Genomic DNA, 22348 nt, shown 5'->3' on the forward strand with positions numbered 1-22348 from the left:
TGCATGGGGAAAACATGGTTTGGGACCCCCCTTTTTTCTCAGCCCCTGCTTGACAAATCACTCCGAGACTTTCAGGACAGGAGTGGACCAGAGCGCCCCACCAGTTTTGAAAATTTTGCGAAGATTCGCCAACCGGCGCCAAAGTTATTCCAAATAGAATGTTTCAGATTTCCTATGGATAATAGGTCCTAACTATAACTACCTACTGGCGACCGCCAGTATGTAATTATATATATAAGACTTTATATTAACCTGCAAAATACATATACATTTTTTGTAGTAAAGGCATGTGTGGTACAGGCATGTGCGTGGTAAAGTTTTGCATGGCAAAGTCATGCGATGTAAAACCATAAGCATTGCTACGGATGCGTTGTAAAGGCATGCGTTGTAATAACATGCGTGGATCCATCATACAACCCTTTGCCACATTCAGTATATTCCTATGGAGTCCCACTAGTACTGTCTTTTTTTATGTTGCATTAGCTTTGCCTTTGTAAAGGATGCGCAGGCGCATTGTGTGCAGTGATAGGCATTCTCCACCATCATGACTTTCTCCTCTCTTTTGACTTACTGTTATTGTATTATCTTTGTGCTGCCAATAAATTGTCACATTCAGTACCTTTATATGGTTTCTCCCTAGGGTGGGCTTTTTGATGTTATGTTAGGTCTTTTTTGACAAATGCCTGGACACATTTGTTGTGATATGCCTTCTTCGTGTCATGATTTTTTTCCCTGTGTGGACTTTGATGGTACATTAGCGGTGCCTTTCTAATAACTGATTTATTGAATTCAGTACAGTCATATAATTTCTATCCATTGTGAACTTTCTGATGTTGTGTTAGGTTGCTTTTTCAACAAATGTGTTGTCACAGTAAGTGCACTGATATGACTTCTCCCGTGAGGACTTTCTGATGGAAATTTGGCTGTACCCTTCTAATAAATGCCTTGTCACTTTCTGCACATTCATAAAGTTACAAAATCAGGAACACTTTGTCACATTCTGTACATTCATACCGATTTTCCTCAATGGGGACTTTCTGATGCTGTTATAACTCTCCCTTGCTCATAAATGCTGTGCCACATACAGTGCAGTCTTCAGTGTGGACCTTTGATGTTGTGTTAGCTCTCTATTTCTTATGAATGCATTGCAATGTTCAATAGTTTTTCTCCTGTGGGAATATTCTGATGTCATATTACATTTTGTTTTGCAATATATCCCTTGGTGCATTCAGTACATTAATATGGTTTCGCACTAGTGTAGACATGTTGATACTGCATTAGCCTATTCCTCCTGCTGAAGACTCTAATACATTCGGTAAATATATAGGTTTCTCTCCATGTGGATTTTCTGATGTCGCTTCAGTTTTCCATTTGTTATGAATGCTTTGTGACATTCAAATGATTCAATACATTGATATGGTTTCTCCGCTGTGTGACATTTCTGATGTTACATTAAAGTTTGCTTTGTAACAAATCCCATGTCACATTCTGGACATTCATATGGTTTCTCTCCTGTGTGAATTTTCTGATGTAGTTTTAAATGTCGCCGTGTAATAAATGCCTTGTCACATTCTGTACATAATTAAGGTTTCTCCACAGTGTGGATTTTCTGATGTCATTTCAGCTCTTCTTTTTTTATAAATGCTTTGTCACATTCTGTGCATTCATATGGTTTCTCCCCAGGGTGTACTTTCTGATGTATTTTTAGCTCTCCATTTCTTATAAATGTTTTGTGACATTCTGTGCATTTATATGGTTTCTCCCCAGTGTGGACTTTTTCATGTATTTTTAAACTTTTCTTTTCAATAAATGCCTTGTCAAATTCAGTACATTCATAGGATTTCTCCCCTGTGTGGAATTTTTGATGTTGAATTAGCTGTGACTTTCTAATAAATGCCTTCTCACAATCAGTACAGTTGAATGGTCTCTCCCCAGTGTGATTTTTCAGGTGGTGTGTTGAATTTTGCTTTGCAATAAATGTTTTGTCACATTAAGTACATTCATAGGATATGGATTTCTCTCCTGTGTGGACTTTTAGATATTGTGTTAGTTGTGACTTTCTAATAAATGCCTTCCCACATTCAGTGCAGCTGAATGGCCCCTCTCTAGTGTGGATTGTTTGATGTGCCTTCAGATCTCCATTTTTTTTAAATGCTTGGTCACATTCTGTACATTGATATGGCCTCTCTCCAGTGTGGACATTTTGATGTGGTGTCAGCTCTCCATTTGTTATAAATGCCTGGTCACATTCTGTACATTGATATGGCCTTCTCTTCAGTGTGGACATTTTGATGTTGTTTCAGCGCTCCATTTCATATAAATGCTTGGTCACATTCTGTACATTGATATGGTCTCTCCCCAGTGTGGACTTTTTGATGTCGCTTCAGATCTCCATTTGTTCTAAATGCCTGGTCACATTCTGTACATTGATATGATCTCTCTCTAGTGTGGACTTTTTTATGTCGCTTCAGCTGTCCATTTGTTTTAAATGCTTTGCCACATTCTGTACATTGACATGGTCTCTCCCCAGTGTGAACTTTCTAATGTTTTGTAAGATCTTCATTGGTAAAAAATGCCTTGTCACATTCTCAACATTCATAGAGTTTCTCCCCGGTGTGGATTTTCTGATGTTGTGTTAGATGTGACTTTATAATGAAGGCCTTCTCACATTTAGTGCAGTTGAAGGGTCTCTCTCCGGTGTGGAATTTTTGATGTTGCTTCAACTCTTCATTTGTTATAAATGCTTTGTCACATTCTGTACATTGATATGGTCTCTCCCCAGTGTGGACTTTTTGATGTCGTTTCAGCTCTACATGTGTTATAAATGCTTTGGCACATTCTGTACATTGATATGGTCTCTCTCCAGTGTGGACTTTTTGATGTCGCTTCAGCTGTCAATTTGTTTTAAATGCTTTGTCACATTCTGTACAGTGATAAGGTCTCTCCCCAGTGTGAACTTTCTGATGTTTTGTTAGATCTTCGTGGGTAAAAATGCCTTGTCACATTCTGAACATTCATAGGGTTTCTCCCCGGTGTGGATTTTCTGATGTCGTGTTAGACGTGACTTTATAATAAATGCCTTCTCACATTTATTACAGTTGAAGGGTCTCTCTCCAGTGTGGACTTTTTGATGTCGCTTCAGCTCTCCTTTTCTTATAAATGTTTTGTCACTTTCTGTACATTGATATGGTTTCTCCCCAGTGTGGACTTTCTGATGTTGCATTAAGAGCCAATTGGTTATAAATGCTTTGTCACATTCTGTACATTGATATGGTTTCTCCACAGTGTGGATATTATGATGTCGTTTTAGCTCTCCATTTTTTATAAATGCTTTATTGCATTCTGTACATTCATACGGTTTTTCACCAGTGTGGATTTGATGATGCGGCTTTAGATTCTTCTTCATATGGAACATTTTATTACATTCTGTACATTGATATGGTTTCTCCTCTACGTGAACACTCGGATGCTGCATTAGGATCCAATTGGTAATAAATGCCTTGTCGCATTCTGTACATTCATACGGTTTTTCACCAGTGTGGATTTGTTGATGCTGCTTTAGCGTTCTCTTCCACCCAAACACTTTATTACATTCTGTACATTTATATGGTCTCTCCTCTACATGGACACTCTGATGCTGCATTAGGTCTTTCATTGCAAAGAGCACTTTTCCACAGTCAGTCCATCAATATGGTTTTTCTCCAGTATGAAGTTTCTGATGTTGCACTTGCTCTTTCTCTGCCTAATAAATGCGATGCCACATTCTAGATACTCATACGGTTTCTCTCCTGTGTTTTCTTGCTGATATCAGGTTGGCGTTGCCTTCGTAATGAGCACCTCATTAGACTTGCGTCAGTATGTCAGTGTGTTATGTCTTCAAAGTATATCTGCTGATGCCTAAGAGCCAAGTACAGACCTCATTGGGCAGTTTGGGTTTACGGCTGTAGGAAAATACTTTGGCGAGGCATTAGCCTTCAAGGGTAGAGATTTAGAGGCATACTGTTTTTACATCACTTCCTACACCAGTGATGTTTAATGCATTTACTTTTTAATTTATTACTGCATTTATTTCACCTGTTAGATCAAGAAAAAGACACAGTGAATAAGCTGAAATGCAGAGTCAATCACAAAAATCTATTGGCATTTAATGAGACATTTAATTGTCCACATAGACAAGAGCACTGAAGAAATTCTAGATTTAATTTTCAATGTAAAAATACAATAGGCAGAGTAAGGGCATACAATCCTTCCGTGTTCTCCTTTTTTCAAGGAGTGTGGACTCAAGGAGTAAACAAGGCACGAGAGAAGGTTCCTTGTTCAGTGAGTGGGACCCTCTCCCAACGACACACTACAATGTTAAATCCACAGCGACAAGATACCTTCCTTCTTATCCAGGGAATGCTTCCTATTATCACACGGCCTAACAAATAAAACAAGAGGAAGCATTTCCAGAGAACGGACCATGCAACACAGAGCATCACAATAACAGCGGGAAACATAAGCAACTCCTGCTGTAGGGAACTAGACTCTGTTGCAGTACCCCCGCTCCCTTTTGCCTGGTATGTGGTACAACTTTGACTGAACGTGTACTGGGTTCCTGCTAACCAGGTTCCCAATACCAGTGTTCTTTCCCTAAAATGCACCACTCTCCACAATCGGCACCCTTATAGGTTTCCCAGTAAGTCCCCAGTAAGTGGTACCTCTGGTATCTAGGGCTTTGGAATTAAAGAGGGTCCTTAAGGGATGTCGCACAAATTGTGCCACCCTAAGGTGCCCCTCACTAAGCTACTGAAAACTGTCATTGCGGCCTGCATGTCTTGGTGCAGAGAAAAATTAAGAGTCATCATGGTACCCACCCCTGTGTGCCATGCGAGGAAAACATTGCATGTGGTATAGGTAAGTCACCCCTACAGCAAGCATTACAGGCCTAAGGCAGGGTTCACAATACCCCACGTGTGGGCATATCTGTGTGAGTGGATGTGCCCTTGGGATATCTAATCAGAACCTTCGATATTACAAGTACACAGGGTAGCCATAAGGAGTACATGGGCTGGACACTTGTGATTCCGAGTTCCCCAGCTACATGGTGGCTTTATTATACCCCAAGGTGTTTGGTATTAAACACCTCATCTTAATAAACCCACACTGAAGCCAGTGATGAGTTTATTAAGCAATGCACCTACAGGGCACCTCAGAGGTGCCCCCTGAACACCTATCAACTACAAGTGTGTTGACTGGTCTCGACCAGTGAGCCACCATAGACAGGTTTCTGACTATCAGGTTCGTGAGTGGCCCAGCTGTCCTGAAATTGCCCCTGCGAGCTGTTTGTACATGGCCGCAAGGAGCATTTTTGCGCACCCAGCCAGGCTGATCTAACCACTCTGCACCTGAGCCACCCGGCCCAGATCCCGAAAAACCGGCTGTGCTCCCTTGCTTCAAAACCCCTTGCAACCCAAGCTTCCGTTTGGGAGCTCTCTGACTTGTCCCCAAGTCCCCTTGTGCAGCCTGTTTTTGGGTGGCTTGTAGTACTTTGGACCTTGGCCCACTACAACGCCGAACGCCGAAGGTGAACCCCTGAAACCAACTGTGCCTACCTTTATGCATAACTGACTTTTTTTTCTATAGATTGCATTGTGCGTAAAGGCGCACAACTTTAAAAGCTTTACTTGTACAAATTGCTATTGAAAACAGTACTCACCTTTGAAGTTCTTTGTTTTTAAACATATATAAAACAAGCATTGGCATATCCAATAGGTCTCGCCTTTGGGATCTTATAAGTGTTAAGGTGGAGCCATTGGCTTTGCGAATGTTTTTAAGCTATGTTGTAGAGCAGTATGGCTACTGTGCAGTATGTTGAAAAGGCATACTATAAAAGTGTTAAGCATTTTTGTTACCTTAAATATAACCAAGAAGACATTATGTACAACTGAACTACCCTATTAAAGAAAGAATATAAAAATGTCTTCTAGTTTTTTTGTCCTTGCAGTGCTGGCAACTTTTTGCCTGTTCCAATACTCGTTATAGTTTTTTTTTTTAAATATAGGAGGGGGCTTGGAGGTTGGGAAATAGTACCTGTCCCAAACCTTCAACAGCATTTGCTGAATCAAGTGGTGTTCAGGGCTCGCTGCTGCACAGAGGCTATCAGAGACCTTGTCCTTACAAACAAACAGAACAAAGTGGCCTGCTGCCACTTCAACAAAAGGACATGCCAGTTTTTTCATGGAACGAAAGTAGCAATGCACTACCACGAATCTCGGCGGTGCACCAATGGAATGGAACCCACAAGGGCTTTAAGTGGACCGGGTCCTACTGGCAGTTCTTAAAAGGCGATACTGAGACGGGTAGCTATCGGGCTCTCCATTTCTGCCCTCACCCTCAAGGTGAAAATAAAAATCTTAACTCTGGAGCAGTGCCACCATTCCCTGCCTTTGATGCAACTTCAAAGAGAATATTTATAGTTCTTTCAAAGTCTCATCATTTCCAAACAGAAGCATTTTCAATATTATATACAACAAAGCCATAGTTGTTGCTTAATCATCTTATGCATAACACCACAGACACATCCAATAGTCCTGGCTTGTAGGTATGATGTTGCTTGCTGTAATACATAGCTCGATGCAATAACTAAAACAGCAAAATACCAGTTGGGTGGCACACAGTGCCAAGCACAGTTTTGTTTAGCTTAGGTGTTTTTAAGCAACACCCTAAATTATAAAGACCACGCCCCTTTGAGCGACTCCCCATGTTTGTCATCTCACCTAAAGCTGATGCCCCAAATAAGTAACACAGCATCCTGGATAAGCAAACACTAACAGCGAATGCAGGTTTAATTAAAGGATGTGCTATATAATGAGGGGCAACATGGTATGCTTTAACGTTTTTTTACCTCTATTGTTCAGAAATAGATCAGTGCCTTTTGCATGAAGAGTTGAGGACATGAATATGGGGCCCGAAAGTGACCCGTTTCAATGTCCGTTTTAAAATACTACCGGGTCTGAGACCCAGAGTGACCTGGCCCACTTAAAGTCCTGTGGTGCATCATTCCAATGGAGTGGCCTCCATGTGTTTACAGCAGCATGCATCTGAGTTCTAGCTAAAGCCAGTGCAAGTGCCTGTCAGGGGCAAAAAAGATGCTCAGAACACGTGCTCATCCAATCCTTGGCCTTTTTAGAAAGCGCACAGAGCAATGGTCACGTATACCAGTTGCAGTTGCGATTCTATGCAAATGTGTGGGTACGGTGGAACTCTAAGCAAATTTTAGTGTATATGGTTAAGACCCGTCCATAAAAATATAGGCCCTGCCCATTTCAAAGACACCCTCCCCACACTTTCTGCATCCCACTTAAACCCCTGGCAACCTGGATTGCCCATGTTTGCAGTAGTGCAATGTGTTTGCGATCCAGCAGGGCTCTTTAAGGACAGGGCAGGAGCGTGGACTCCGGGGAGCAGGCTCGTGAGCACAGAAGGGACACATATTTACTCTGTGGCACACTCACTTCAAAGTTCTCCGGAGAAACCAGGTGAGGGTGAGAGAGGGTCTCATGGGGAGCAGCCGGTTACCGCCTCCGGCCCAGAATAGACCAGCCCCACGAGCCCTCCCTAAACACACACACACACACACACACACACACACACACAGTGGGGGGGGGGGGAGGGACTGCTTCATATGTAGGGGAAGCAGGTTCAATGGCACCCGGGTGTGAGAAGGTGGCCTGATATATGCTGTCCACTAGTTCTAGTGGGCACCTTGTATCAGTCCAAACAACCCCTTATGGTGATAGGTTAAAGACAACCTTTATTGAAAGCTATCCTAGTGGTAGCTATGGAGAGAAGCCTTCAGGCTAAGTCTTGAAGGAATGTAAAGCAGCTTGTTTTACTTACTATAATCTCTTGAATGATCAAATGAAAAGACAACCACACCAGGTATATATTTAAAATATATGTATTTAAGATAATACACACCCCTCTAGTCTCTTTATGAGACTGGAGTTCGAAGTACTTAAGTTACAAGATAGCAGTCATCAGTAATAGCACAAATACACGTTTGGGTCCTAGGGGCGTGCCAAACCTTATACTAAAAAAGTGGTATAAGAACCATGACTGAACTAGACACAAGGCCTAGAGCCTGTAGAATTGTTGGGACCCCAAGGAACCACCCAAGGTAGGGACACAGGGGACCCACGGGGACTGTATGCAGTGTGTAAAACACAACCGCGGGTTCCCGTTATCTTCTATGGGCAATGTCGCGGTTGGAAATGTAAAGATTAAGGACACTTCTAATCGAGTCAGGACCAAACCATTTTGGACTTAAGAAGTTCTAGGGCTAGCACCCACGGGAGCACCAGAGTACTCGAGTTACCTCACTCAGGGAAGCCGGGTGATTAGGTGTCTTTTGGTGTCGGGTCGCGTAGTCAATTTCAATGGGAACCTGCACAGAACTGCTGCTGCCGTGAAGAGGAGAAGTGTCCGAGGAGATCCAAGCCTGGATCTAGGATGGAAGGAACCTGAAAGCAGAGGGGACAGAGTCTGGGTCACTAGCCAGTGACCGAGGGCAGGATGGAACAATGCCCACAGATGTCAGGTGCTTCAGGTGAGTTGACGGGTGTCTTGACTCTTCAGCCACGAGGTCCAGGAGGCGTTGACGAAGTCCACAAGCCGGATTCGAGCTGTCCCACGGCGACCAGATTGGACCCAACAAGCCTTGGCAATGGCAAGTCACTAGAATTTAGAGAAAGGACTACGGTGCAGACCAGCAAGGTCTGAGGGACTCACCCAGCGAGGGTAAGTCAGGGCACGTCTGGAGCAACCAGGAAAGCCCAAGCAGAAAAGGAGTTGCCTTCGTGGGGACCTGCTAGCCAACGGGCTAGTGATCGCGAAGGAGCCTCGAGCAGTCGCACCTGGAGCTTGCCCACCGGTCACTCGTGGAGTGGAGGCCAACAATCTTCGGTGCAGGAGGTGCTCAAGGCTGGGGCTACTCGGAGCCCAAAGCACAACTTCGAGGAGGACCAGGAAGATAGTGTTGCTGCAAAAGTTCACGGTGTCCAGGGGTCAAGGTTCCACGTCACCCACGATAGCCACGGGCCTCAGCTTTGCTGTGGACTCAGGGTAGCCTCGGAGAAGTCTGGAAATCCACCGCTGGTGATGCAAAGACTTCGGCGTCCGGCGGGAGCTTCAGCGATGCAGACTGGTCAGTTGCTTCTTTGGTGCCCGCCACGCAGGGGAGTCACTCCTTGACCCCAAGGGAGATTTCTTCAGTCTTCTAGTCAGAATAGAAAGTCGAAGGTTGCAGAGTTTCGTCCAGGGTAATCTAAAGTCCTAGGGACTGGATTCCTATACTTATAGTAAGTTTAGGGGATGGACTAACTCTAAGGCCCCACTAATGGGTGGGCTTGGAAAGAGGGGTGGTTACACCCATTTCCTTTGTCCAGTTTCATGCCAGAGCAGGGGCAGGTAGCCCCTGCAACCGGTTTGAACTGGACTATGCACAGGGACACCAATACACATCTCCCGCCCAGTCCCAATACACATCTGCCTGTCTAGGGAGGTGGTTACACCTCCCTTCGACAGGAAACCTATTGTCCAGGCCTCCCCTGCCAAAGTTTCGGTCAGCAGCAGGAGGCCAGACCGGTGTCTGTGGCAGAGGCATCCATTTTGTGATGCCAGGGCTCAGGAAAGTCCTACTGGGTTTAGCCAGTGTGAACATGTCTCTCCCTCTAGAAGGGTGGAATGCTACCCCCGTCGCCAGAACTGGCTGGGGCTAGTATTCCAAAGCGTTTGACACCAAACACGACATGGTTTGATGCAGCCATTCCAAAGTTAGCATTTACCGCGAGGTTATAATGTACTTAAGTGTATATGGTATGGCTGTATCACAGAACAGCCCTAAGGAAGTATTTCCGAAAGCTGCAGAGGGGCTCAGCTCATGCTTGGGCACCCTCTCACACAAAACCAAGCACTCTGCCTTCAGGATTGTCAAGGCCTGCCATAGGAGTGACTTATAGGTTTATATGTGTCTGTATAATGGTAGTGATATAGGTAGCCTATACCACAGTAAGGGGTGCAAGCACACCCTTACCCAGGCTGCAGTAGCAGACCTGTGGTGCCATTTTGGAGTGCTTCCCAGGGGTGGCATAATACATGCTGCAGCCCCTGGTAGGCCCTCTGGGGTACCTATGCCCTAGGTACATAGTATACCATATACTAGGGGCTTATAAGGCACTCCAGAATCCAATTAGATATGTACCTAATGTACATGGAAACCATTTTAGAGAGGAAGCACCTAGGCTGTGGTGCTGATTAGCAGGACCACAGCCAGACTAAGGTCGAAAAACAGTGAAACACCAGCAAAAAGTGGGGATATCCATGTGAAGCAGATCCTACTCTCCTACACCGGGTCTACAGCCCTGTGGGGCACATATAAATAATTTTGCAACAGCAGTGAAAGGAACCACCTTCCTTGCTAGCACCAGGAGTCGGAACACACACACACGCACCCCAACCCACCCAGCCCTCGTACACTTCGGGGGTACCGAGGAAAGTCCAGTTTTGCCAGGTTACAAAGATTTATACAGAAAGGCAGTCCTCCCTGCTGGGGTGCAGGGACATAAAATGTGTACCTCACAACTGTTGATGGGAAGCAAAACACCACCAGTTGTGTCATTGCCTGGTCATGAGTCTGAAGTCTCCTGTGATAAAAAGGCCCTACCATCTTTGTACTCCTATTTTCAACATCTACCACCGGTGGCGAGGAATAGCCAGAATCACGGTGAGCATTCGTCAGGGAATTCGAGACATAAGTCTCATGCACAGAAAAACATAACGGTTAAGTGAGAATGACAAAATGAGGAGCAGGGTATCGAACATGTTCTGTGCCAGGGATTTTCAACCCTACAGCTTACCTTGTCCTTGCATAACCTCACTCTGCCTCCACTTCACAATCCCTTCTACGTGGCTTGCCTTGGCTCACCTCTCTTCTGCCTTATAATATTCGCTTCTCACCACTTTTAATACTCATTTGCAACTCTCTGCTTCTTTCAGCTAGGTTGGCGCTATCCTATTCTTATACAGAAGACGCCAATCTCAACCGTGTTACGTGCTGCTGTTACGACAATGTGATGGCGCAGCACAATCGTGTGATCTTGCACAAACCAATGGAGCTGTAACAAGGCAGGGGTGCGCGTGACGCAGAGTGTTATTTATTGAAGTCCGAGCACACAGTGATTACGTGCAGTTGAAAATGGAATGACCAGCCGCAGTGCCAGAAACCCCCGGTCTTAACATAGCACGGTACCCAGTCAGGTAAGATCAAAGGGGCGCAGCCCAGACTTGGAAAAACATTTCCAGTCGCGTGGATATACTGTCTGTCAGGGGGTAATTCGCGCCGTGGACTCACACAGGTCGGATTGCCGGGGCGAGACTTGAAAACTCCGCGTGGCACATGTTTCTCTTCTACCGGAACGGGGACGGGGGGCATATTTTGTCTACAACAAAACCTCTAACCAGGCCTCCAGCAAGCTTGTCCAATCAATCGATTTCGGTGCCTGACCCGCAGCCACCGCTTTCACTTTCAGAACTGTAACCCCTGTTCAAAGAAACGGAGGGAGACTTTAAACAAGCATTTGCAATGCAATAGGACTCACATTTACGCGAGACCTATTGCATTGCAAACGGGCGGGCGGGGGTAGGGGGGCACGAACAACTGGAGTCCTGGGAGTGCCGAGAAGGCACGGATTGTGGGAGTCGGGGGAGAAGGCACGGGGAGAAAATAGTACTGGAAGTAATGGGGCCAGTAGCCATGTAAGGATACAAATGACATGGTCGTCATAGGGAGGGACTAACAGGCCTATAAACCAATGGAAGGCAGCATTTAGTAAAGGACAAAGACACAAGCCAATGAAAATGATAGGCGGGGTGTGTGCATGGCTTCTCTTCCGTACTCAACTACCCTAGATCAACCCCAGAGCAGCGCTGGCGTGCTGGCTCAGGTCTCGACCTAAAAAGGGTTATTTTTATAAATTGGTCTACAATTTCTTTGAGTGTGTCATTCATTTATACCTCTGTGAGTACAACAAATGCTTAGTAGTACCCTGTGATAAGCCTAACTGCTCGCCCACACTACACAAAGAAGAGCATTAGTATTATCTACTTTAGCATCTGTAAACCAATTGGGGACCCACTGGACTCTCTGCACAGTGTACTTCTTGTTAGTACACTATATAGAAAGCCAGCTTCTTACAGAGTCCTTCAGAGCAAATAATAAAAACAACCAAGCCTGGATTATCAATACCCCTGAGCGCCGTGTGTTCTATTTAGACAACACCGCTTTTTTGAATAAGAAAAAAGAGATTTTGTAAATTCCTCGGACAGGCTATTTGGCTAAATTTGATTTTTTCATTGCCACAGTTACTAAATTTCTATCTTACTTTTTCTTTCTGATCACTGCGCACATGAGCACTACTAAATACACTTTCCTTTTCACTCTATTTGGAGCAACCAAAATGACGTAAATTGGATGGGTTCCTTTGGTTAATATAATGTTAATGACCTTATGATATCAAATTTAATGTGACTGTTCAACTCAGTATTGTGACTCATTTATTGTTTGATCTTTGCTTTGCTCGCCCACATTGCAAATTAAATGTTGCATCTTCGATCGCGTACCAGTGGAACCTTACTGTTTTACGTACCATATGCTACCCAGGTCCTAAGGGTTCTTTTGGGTTACCCCTGCAATTTGTAACAAAACCCAGTATCAGTGGGGCAGTTATTTTTCAATCTTTCTGAAGTCAAACATCTCAACTAACCCTTGACTGCGGTCAGTGTTTGAACGGTTTACGAATCTGGGCTATATTCACAGTGGGTCTAGGCACTATGGAAAACGGAGACACACCAGAGGTAACCCGAGCTGGGCAGGCTTAGGTGTTAACTCAAGCGCGGCGAGTTTGGGCGCTGTCTCTCACAGAGCGACACCAGGAAAACCCAGAGCACAACAAGTTAAGACCCAGAGCAGAGAGGGTGAGGGTCCTATGTAGAGCAAAGTGGACCTAGACGCTATTTATAGCAGAGAGAGAACAGGAATATTAAAGGAACAATAAGGTAGGACCCAGAGCGGGTATAGATGCCACCCAGAGCATCGGGTCTAGGCGCTAATTCACTGCACAGCAAGTGTATGCACTATGCACAGCACAGCACAGTGGGTCTAGGCACTATCTATAGCAGAGGGGATATAGGAATATTAAGGTCATAATAAGATATCCCAGAACCGAAGACATGTAGATGTCATCTAGAAGCAGCAGGTCTAGGTGCTACCTATAGTGGCGCCAGTGCATGGGATAGGAAGAACACCGTGGGTCTAAGGTACTATGGAGAGCAGAGTGACACCAGGAATAACCCGAGCAGGGTGGGCATAGGTGATATTTTAAACACAATGTGTCTGGGCACTCTCTCTCTCTCTCACACACAGTGCGACAATAGGAATATCCAGAACACAGAAAGTTACAACCCCGAGCAGAGCAGACGAGAGTCCTATGCAGAGCAAAGTAGATCTAGGCTTTATCTATAGCAGAGAGAGAACAGGGACATTAATGGCACAATAAGGTATAACCCTGAAAAGTACAGATGTAAGTGACATCCAGAACAGAATGTCTAGGCGCTACCCATAGCGAAGCCAGATCAGGGGCTATGAAGAACACAGTGGGTTTAGGAGCTACCTACAGCAGAGTGAGTCTGGGAAGATTTCAGAACAGACAGAGTGCCAATGATATAAATGTGGCAATGTGTGGACTGTACGGCTGTAAGGATGTAGGGTGGCTGTTATTAGAAGAAGAGCTGTGGCGGTGTCTAGGCGCTATCAATAATATATCAACTGGGTGTTATCATGAACTGGGTGAATTTAAATGTCATCAGGAAGGAGATTAATCAAAACATTGATTGACAAGAACGCAGAGTCATCTCAGCATTAATAATAATGGATGAGTTAAGTGGGCCTAATCAATAAATTGATTGGCTTTACACTGAGGGACGCTGTATCCAAAATTCTGAGTCACTCAGTAAAATTAACTATGCTACCTGCAAATTACAGGCTTTATTTTGTCATTTCAGGGATTGTTAGAAATGGGGGTCTCTAGTTGGCAGAGTTGGGTACCTTTGTCCAAATAGGGACCCTTGCATCTACTCAGGGTAAAGAGCTACACTTCTAAAATAACCCCTGCTCACCCCCTTGGTAGCTTGGCACGAACAGACTGGCTTATCTCAGAGGCAGTGTGTAAAGCATTTGTGAACACATACAGTAATACAGTGAAAACACTACAAATGTACACCATACCAGTTTAGAAAAATAAGTAATCTTTACTAGACTTAACACAAGACCAGACAACAAAAATCCACAATACTGTAAGCAAAAGTAAGATTTTAAAATGGTAGAAATAGCTTAGTTCACTTTAGATTGTGAATGCGACCCTTTACTCTCAAAGTACCTGGGATGTGTAATGTAAAACAAACAAAAGGGTTGCAGGGAAGGTGATGCGATGTTCCTCAGGGGAGTGGATGCATCGGTTCCTTACTGCTGCACAGGGGAGTTGAGGCTCGCTTCCTTACTGTGTTGGGAGTTGACGCGCCGGTTTCTTACTGCGATCTGATGCGATGACGCTCCAGTGCGATGCATCAAATATGGCGTGTTGGTTACGGTGCGACAACGTAGATGCGATACGTGCACGCCCGTTGGCCGTGCGTCGACTCAGTGAACTTCTGAGCCAAGACAGGCCCTGCGACATACATCTCCAGTGATGTGACGACGGCCTCTGCGGCGGCGGCACGCTTCTCCGGTGATGCAACGCGTTTCGGTGATGTGATGGCGACAGCGGCAGCATGCTTACTCGGCGATGTGACGACAACTGCTGCGGTGGCGACATGCTTCTTCTTCGTTGTTGCGCTTCCAGCGACACTCAGTCTCTTAGAAGGCCAAGCACAACAGCAGGCACTTCAATTCCCAGCAAGGGAACTCAGGGGTGAGCTGGGGGTGAAGTCTTGTGTCCCTCAGGCAGGAGGCAAACGCAGTTCAAGCCCTTGGAGATTCTTCTTCAAGGTAATAAAAGCACACTTAGTCCTTTTTCTCCATTCTTTGGCAATGAAGCAACCACTGCAGGCCAACCCCCAAACAGCACACAGCACAGGGGTAGTCTTCTCCTTCAGTTTCCTGGTTCTTCTCCTCAGCAATGGTTTGTCTTGATTCCCAGAAGTGATCTAAAGTTTTGGGGTCTGGGTCCCCCTTTTTATATACACAAAATCATTTGTCCTCTGAAGGCAGAGGGTGCCTGTGTCCAGCCAAAACCAGTTCTGGGTGTACTCTGCCAGTACACCACTTCTTCCTTCGTCAGTGTGGGCCAGGGTCATCAGACGCACCACAGGAGGTGGAGCCAGCATTGTGGAAGGCAGGCACATCCCTATTCAGGCCCAGGTGCTACTCCCCTCACCACTCCCGATGCAGATAGGTCTATTCAGCCTAGTGCTGAGCCACCCCAACCCCTGTCACTCACAAACCAGGCATGCAATACACAACCTAGCAGAGGCAGGCTGGATAGTTAGGCAAGAAAATACCTACTTTCTAAAAGTGGTATTTTCAAACACATTGGGGCATATGTATCAAGCCCTTTTCATATTCGCAAACGGGCCGATTCTCGGAATCGGCCCATTTGCGTACGGGAAAAGGCCTTTTGGGATGTATCATCCCAAAAGGGCATCACAAAATTGAGAATTTGCAAAATGTGCGATTCTCTATTTTGCGATTCCATTTAAGGAATCGCAAATTGCGATTCCTTAAATACGATGTACAAAGCACCTAAGTTGTGCGAATTTGGCATAAGAAATCGCAAATTACCACCAACCGACAGTTGGTGGTAAAATTTGCGAATTCTTAGGGCCTTAGGGCATGTATGTACGCCACATGTGCACACATGCTCATTTCAGGGGTGCATCAGGGTGTCCTTATGACACCCTTGCACCCTTGAAATTGCATTCTCAATTTGCGATTCTCTAATTGCAAATTGAGAATGTATTCCCATTCATTCCTATGGGCCTCCTAGCCCATAGGAATAAATGGCAAGCTGTTCCTTATTTGCGAATCTCAATTTGCGATTCGCAAATAAGGAATATGTAGGATTCACTATATTTTTAGCAAATCCTACATACATTGCATTTTGCGATTCTCTAATTGCGATTCTCTAAAAATCGCAATTTGAGAATCGCAAAACGGTTTCTTCATACATATGCCCCAGAATGTTAAAACTAACTTCACTAAAAGATGTATTTTATCATTCTGAGTTCAGGCATACTAAACTCGAATGTCTACCTAGTTTTCTGAGTCAGTTAGGATTATAAAATGTTAAAATCAAACTGCCCATTCTGGCCTATGGGAACAGGTAGCCTTGCAATAGTGAAAAACGAAATTGGATGTAATTCACTATTAGGATATGACACACACACATCAGGGCATGTCCTACCTTTTACATACAATGCACCCTGCCCATGGGGGTACCTTGGGCCTACCTTAGGGGTGACTAACATAAAAAAGGGAAGGTTTAGGAACTGGTAAGTGGGTGCACTTGCCAAGTCGACATGGCAGCACCAGGCTGCACAAAGGCTCTGCAATGGCAGGCCTGAGTCACATTTTACAAGCTACTTCTGTCGGTGGCACAACCAGTGCTGCAAGCCCACCAGCAGCATTTGATTTACAGGTCCTGGGCACACATGGTGCACTGTACTAGGGTCTGACATGTAAATCAAATAACAAATCATGGAATCACTAATCCATTACAACAATTTACAAAAGAGAGCATATGCACTTTAGCACTAATCAGCAGTGGTAAAGTGCCCAGAGGCATAAAACAGCCAACAACAGGTCAGAAAAAATACAGGAGGAAGGCAGAAAGTTGAGGGATGACCCTGCAAAAAGGGCCACGTCCAACAGGGATGATATCACATTAAGGAGCTGAGTTGTGTTTTTATTTAAGGACACTAGGGGTGAGGTGCCATGTAATACAATTTGATATGATGCCACTACGAAAAGTGCCCTTTTTCCATGGTTATCCCCTACCCCCCACTTTCTGCCTGATATTTGATGCACTCATACTGAGTGTGCACTGGGTCCCTGCCAATCAGGTTCCCAGTGCCTGTGTTCTTTCCCGAAACTGTACCTTTGTTTCCAGAATTGGCACCAGTGGTGCCACGGGCCTTGTGACCAGAAAGTATCTCTGAGGGCTGCAGCATGTATTGTGCCACCTTCAGAGATCCCTCACCTAACATATGCACACTGCCATTGCAGACTATGTGTTTTAGTGAGATCAAAACTTAAGAGTTGACATGGGCCACATCCCACACTGCCTGTAGCATAGGTATGGCACCCCTCTAGCAGGCCTCACAACGCTAAGGAAGGGTGCACTGTACCACAGGTGAGGGCATAGCTGCATGAGCAATATGCCCCTAAAGCGTCTAAGTCCATTCTTAGACAATGTAAGTGCAGTAACGCATTATTCAGTACATGATCTGAGAGTTTCTCATTACGAGCCCACAGCTCCATGATGGATTTACTGAATGGGAAGTAGTATCAAACTTATCAGCGTAATAAAGCCACACTGATGCCAGTGTTGGATTTATTACAAAATGCACTCGGTCTGAAAAACAACCAACTCAACAGTGTGCCACTGACTGGTTTGCACCAGACTGCCACTCACAGACTTGTTTCTGGCCCTTTAAGTTGGGAGCCCTTGTGCTCTCATGGGTCAGGCACAAAGCCAGCTTGGGGTGGAGGTGCTTCTCACCTACCCCCAAACATGAACAGCATTTTGGGCGGTGAGCCTCAAATGCATCCTGCCTTTTGTTATGCTGACCAGGGCTTCTTCAGCTAGTGGAGATGCCTGCCCATCTGACCAAGCCCCACGTTTGGTGGCAAGGTCGGCGGGAAAATTAGTAGCCAGGAGGAGTGTGTCTCCTCTCTGCCAGGACCACCCCTACGGTGCCCTAGACCGAGGTGACTTCCCTCCTTAAAAAATCCTCCATCTTGGATAGAGGGGTTTTAGCCAATCAAATTAGGGCATTCAAATTGTGTAGTCACCCTAAAGGTAAGTAGCCCACAGGCTACTATCTGCCAGTGCTAGTAACGCCCCTAAATTCAGTATTTGGGGGCACCCATGAACCTTGGCCCTCAGATTCGATGGACCAAAGAAGAAGACAACTGTTGTCGGACCAGGAACTGAACCGCTGCAGAAAGAACTTGTCAAGAACCCTGCCACTTGCAACCGTTTAGACAACTGAACCTGCTGTCCTTCCAGAAACCCAGCAGGACCTTCCAGAGACCTTTCAACCTCTGACAAAGCACCAAGAACCTCCCTTAGAACTAGAGGCTTTAGTCTCTGGCGTTCGCCAGTACAGGAACCGCAGCAGCTGAGGACCGGAACTTGTGTTGAAGCGACTTACTGTTGCAAAAGAACCATAAGACTGTAGTGGTAGAGAACAGGCACTTGTGTCGAAGTGACTCTGTCCTGCAAAAAGAAAGCACTACAGGCGGACGGCCTCCACAACCTCGAGGGATCCTCTTGGGTCAATGGCCCAAGCTGTTCACAGCTCCATGCCCTAGAGCCCGTACCCTCCTGTAGGTGGCCCTGTCAACCTCAACCTGCACCACCGCTGCCTCTCCGTGACGGTCCAACGATGGCGGAACCCACCCTTTGCCCGCGCATCTCCATCTCCACGACCACTGGGTTGGCAGTGCCTACACTCGATCTACAGTAACCTGCTGACCAAGACCGCGACGGTTACTGTGTTGGCGGTATACTGAATCCTATCCCACTTCATTGCTCTCCGCTGACCACGAGGGTAAATATCATTGCCGGTATCGACCGCTGTGGCATAGATATTGAAACCCGCACCTTTGCGGGTGCCGCCAGTCCCACCCTCGACTGACATTGTGCCCAGTGTTGGTCCTAAACCCTCGGGGACTGGACGAGTAAGTTGAGACCTTACCTGCCAATGCTTATAACTGTTTTCTTTCCATAGGATTGCATTGCCTTGCCAATCTATTGCATACAAAAGCTTAAGTTGTACTATAGCAAAGTTCTATCGTTTTCAATCCAATACAAAAGTATTCCTATTCCCTGTAAAGATTTGTTCACTGCCTTGCAAAACAATTACGACTGCATCTTTGAAGAGTATTTGCTACTTTTAAAACAAAGTAATACTATTTCATACAAAACAATTGGTCGGATTCAGTCTGAGTGTGGGCTATCATTTCTAGCCTGAGTCTGTACAATAAATGCTTCACACAACCCTCTGATAAGCCTAATGATCGACCACACTATCACAAATAGAGCTTTTAGTAATATCTACTTAAGCCTCTGGGGTTCAATTGGACACTGTGCACACTATATCTTACTTTGGTGTATTATACAGAGCCAGCTTACTACAGCCACCCATTATTGTATTTTCGTACTGAGAATTTGAGAACTGGACTCTTTATAGATGTGACTTCACAGCAAAGAGATTTTTCTTAAATGCAGTGCAGAATACCCGTGCCCTATATGCTTCTGGGGGCAGAGTGACCCCGGTCGGTTAAAGGTGAGTCACGGCAGAGTACAAGGGGCCCTCAGAGGTGCCCATGACTTCTGTCCAGTGCCTCTCATGTCCCCATCTCTTGCACCTACACCTCTCTCGTGTTCCCATCTCTAGCACCCATTCCTCTCTTGTATATTCATCTCTTGCATCCACACCTCTCATGTCCCCATCTCTTGCACCCACACCTCTCTTGTGTCCCCATCTCTTGCATCCGCACCTCTTTCGTGTCCCCATCTCTTGCACTCACACCTCTCGTGAATTCATCTCTTACACCCACATCTCTCTTGTGAATTCATCTCTTGAACTCACACCTCTCTCGTGAATTCATCTCTTGCACCCACACCTCTCTGTATCCCCATCTCTTGCATCCACACCTCTCTCGTGTCCCCATCTCTTGCACCCACACCTCTCTCGTGAATTCATCTCTTGCACCCACACCTCTCTCGTGTCCTCATCTCTTGCACCCACACCTCTTGTGTCCCAATCTCTTGGAACCATGGGGTCTTGTCACTGCCTGTCACTTACAATCAGTGTTTATGTCCCTGTGTCCATTACTTGGAACACATGTCCTTTTCACTTGCATTCATATTGTCCTGTTCAGGTGTAAAGTATTGCATTTGGAACAAGCAGTGGCAAAGACAATGGGAATGGACTGCATAACCTGCAGGTGACAGGTTATGGCAAGTGCTCTACTCACCTCTTTATTGCCAGCTTCTCAAGCTTTTTTTGTACAACTCACAGACCTCAATACTGGGACTGGTCTGAAGGGTTTCAAGAATGATTTTACCCTTTCCACTGTAGTTTATCCTCATACTTGTATGGTCCACCACGGCTCGATCCAATCACTTCCATCTCAATTTTTTTCTCCCATTCTTGTGTGTTTGGTGCTGCACATGCAATAAAAACATGCAAAGTAAATACTGAAATAACAGTGTTGTGCGTCCTGATGCAGGCGCTGCAATTTAAACAATGAGAATAAAGCTGATTTTAAAGAGTTATGAAAACAGCAGAAATACATCAAAGCCATAAAAAATAAACACTGACAACTAGACCCCCCATACCCACCTATCCACCTCAATGCCTGGATCTTATCCAAATAGAAATATCACACTTACACCACATTTGCTCACTGTGCGAGAGCACAAGCATGGACTCCCACCCACAATACCCCTGTCGTGTGAACCCACAACTGAAGACAAGCGAATACCAGGGCATGAAGCACATAATTGTTATAAGTGTGCAAAACAAACATCACATCCACATAAGATGACATCACACACAATACCTCATCAAGACATCTACTAATATCCACTTGACACAGATGAGAGGCTGAGACAGCCCTGCTGGGGTCTAAGGCTGAGGGGCCTGATCACGAGTGGCCCCTTTTAGGTGCAAAATGTATTGCACCTGATAAAACCAGGGACTGAAGTGCATGTAGTGATGAAAGATAAAGATGTACTTAACAAAAGGGGAGGTGGAGGGAACAGAGAGCAAGAGGAGGTGTATGAAAGAGAGGGTGGCAGAGGGGAAAGAGGGAGGCAGAGCGGAGGGAATGAATGGGAGGGGTGGGGCAGAGAGGACAGAAGGAAGGGACAGCACAGAGGGGAGAAAGGGAGGCACTCAGGTGTCTATGTTTCTGCTACCTTCATTAACCTACATGTATTTTTAGGCCTGTCACCCAACCTTTTAACCTGCACCAAAACTAATATTGTACAGTTCTTGGCTTCTATTCAAGCACATTTTCATTCCCATGCTATTTACATGTAATGCTTTATATAGCCATACAACATTCTTGCAAAACCAGACCTAATGACATTGCCAATGCTTGTTGTGCTTAGCTTTTTTAATTGCTTTGCTCTTTCAAACCCGTTTCTCTTTTTATTTGCTGTCTCACTAATTCTTTTTTGAAACACTGAATCTGAATTACATGTATTCGAACCAAATAATTTGAACGAGTCACAGGATACACAACAGAACCGCCCCACCATTGTCAAAACCAGCTCCATCATCTACAAAGCAACATACCCAGCACCTGCACCTATCTGCTTGACAAGTTCAGCACCTTCAGTGGCTCTTGGCTCACCCTCAGCCATGTTTGCATCAGGCAGGCAACAAAGAAGTGTAAAAAAGAAAAAACAAGGCAAAAGGCCTTTCCAATCTATGCACCCAGGATCTAGAGTTGCATCCTTGTATCCATTAGAACCGCCCCAACACTGTTCCAATTTTTGAAAGCGCTGAAGACACACCTTGTTATAGAGCACTACATTACGACAACTGATGCATCAGATGACCTCCTGCCTCAGAACCCAGCGGCCCTTCAATAACTCATGGATTGTATCTTTGCCTTTGATCTTGCACTAGGCTCCAGAGCCTTCAATCTATGTTTGCCATATACAAATACTACATACATAAGTACATGCACAGCACAAGTAGGGGGAAAATGGGGAGGACGGCGTCTACCTACTCTCTTCATAGGGTGGATGCTGTCTACACTGCCAAGAGGTTGGGACCCACAGAAATGTGCTAAACATATCCCAGTGTAATTTTCAGACACCCGGACACATTCAGCAGTGCCTGCACATAGTCTTTGTTCGTTCCAAGCAGCAACGTGCAGGCGGGGAGGGGGCTGATCAGATTCCAGCTGGGTCCATAACAAAGTCTGAAGATAAGGGGCCATCAGGCCTTCTTTTGTTGGAGCATCTGGGCTGGGAGCTATCGGGAGCCTCACATCTAATGAAATGGAGGG

At 45.4% G+C, this 22348-nt stretch overlaps 2 pseudogenes across 1 annotated transcript; both read right to left on the minus strand.

The window, feature by feature from the left end:
- Positions 1-1174: 1174 nt before the first annotated feature.
- Positions 1175-2426, minus strand: LOC146822417 (uncharacterized; annotated as a pseudogene).
- LOC146822418 (uncharacterized) lies at positions 2415-20457 on the minus strand (annotated as a pseudogene). Its single transcript, XR_014963292.1, has 2 exons — positions 20300-20457; positions 2415-4074 (listed from the first exon to the last, which is right to left on the minus strand). The product of XR_014963292.1 is annotated as an uncharacterized LOC146822418 (transcript).
- Positions 20458-22348: the final 1891 nt, after the last annotated feature.

The sequence above is a fragment of the Triturus cristatus genome, chromosome 6, assembly GCF_964204655.1.
Source record: "Triturus cristatus chromosome 6, aTriCri1.1, whole genome shotgun sequence".
Taxonomy (NCBI): domain Eukaryota; kingdom Metazoa; phylum Chordata; class Amphibia; order Caudata; family Salamandridae; genus Triturus; species Triturus cristatus.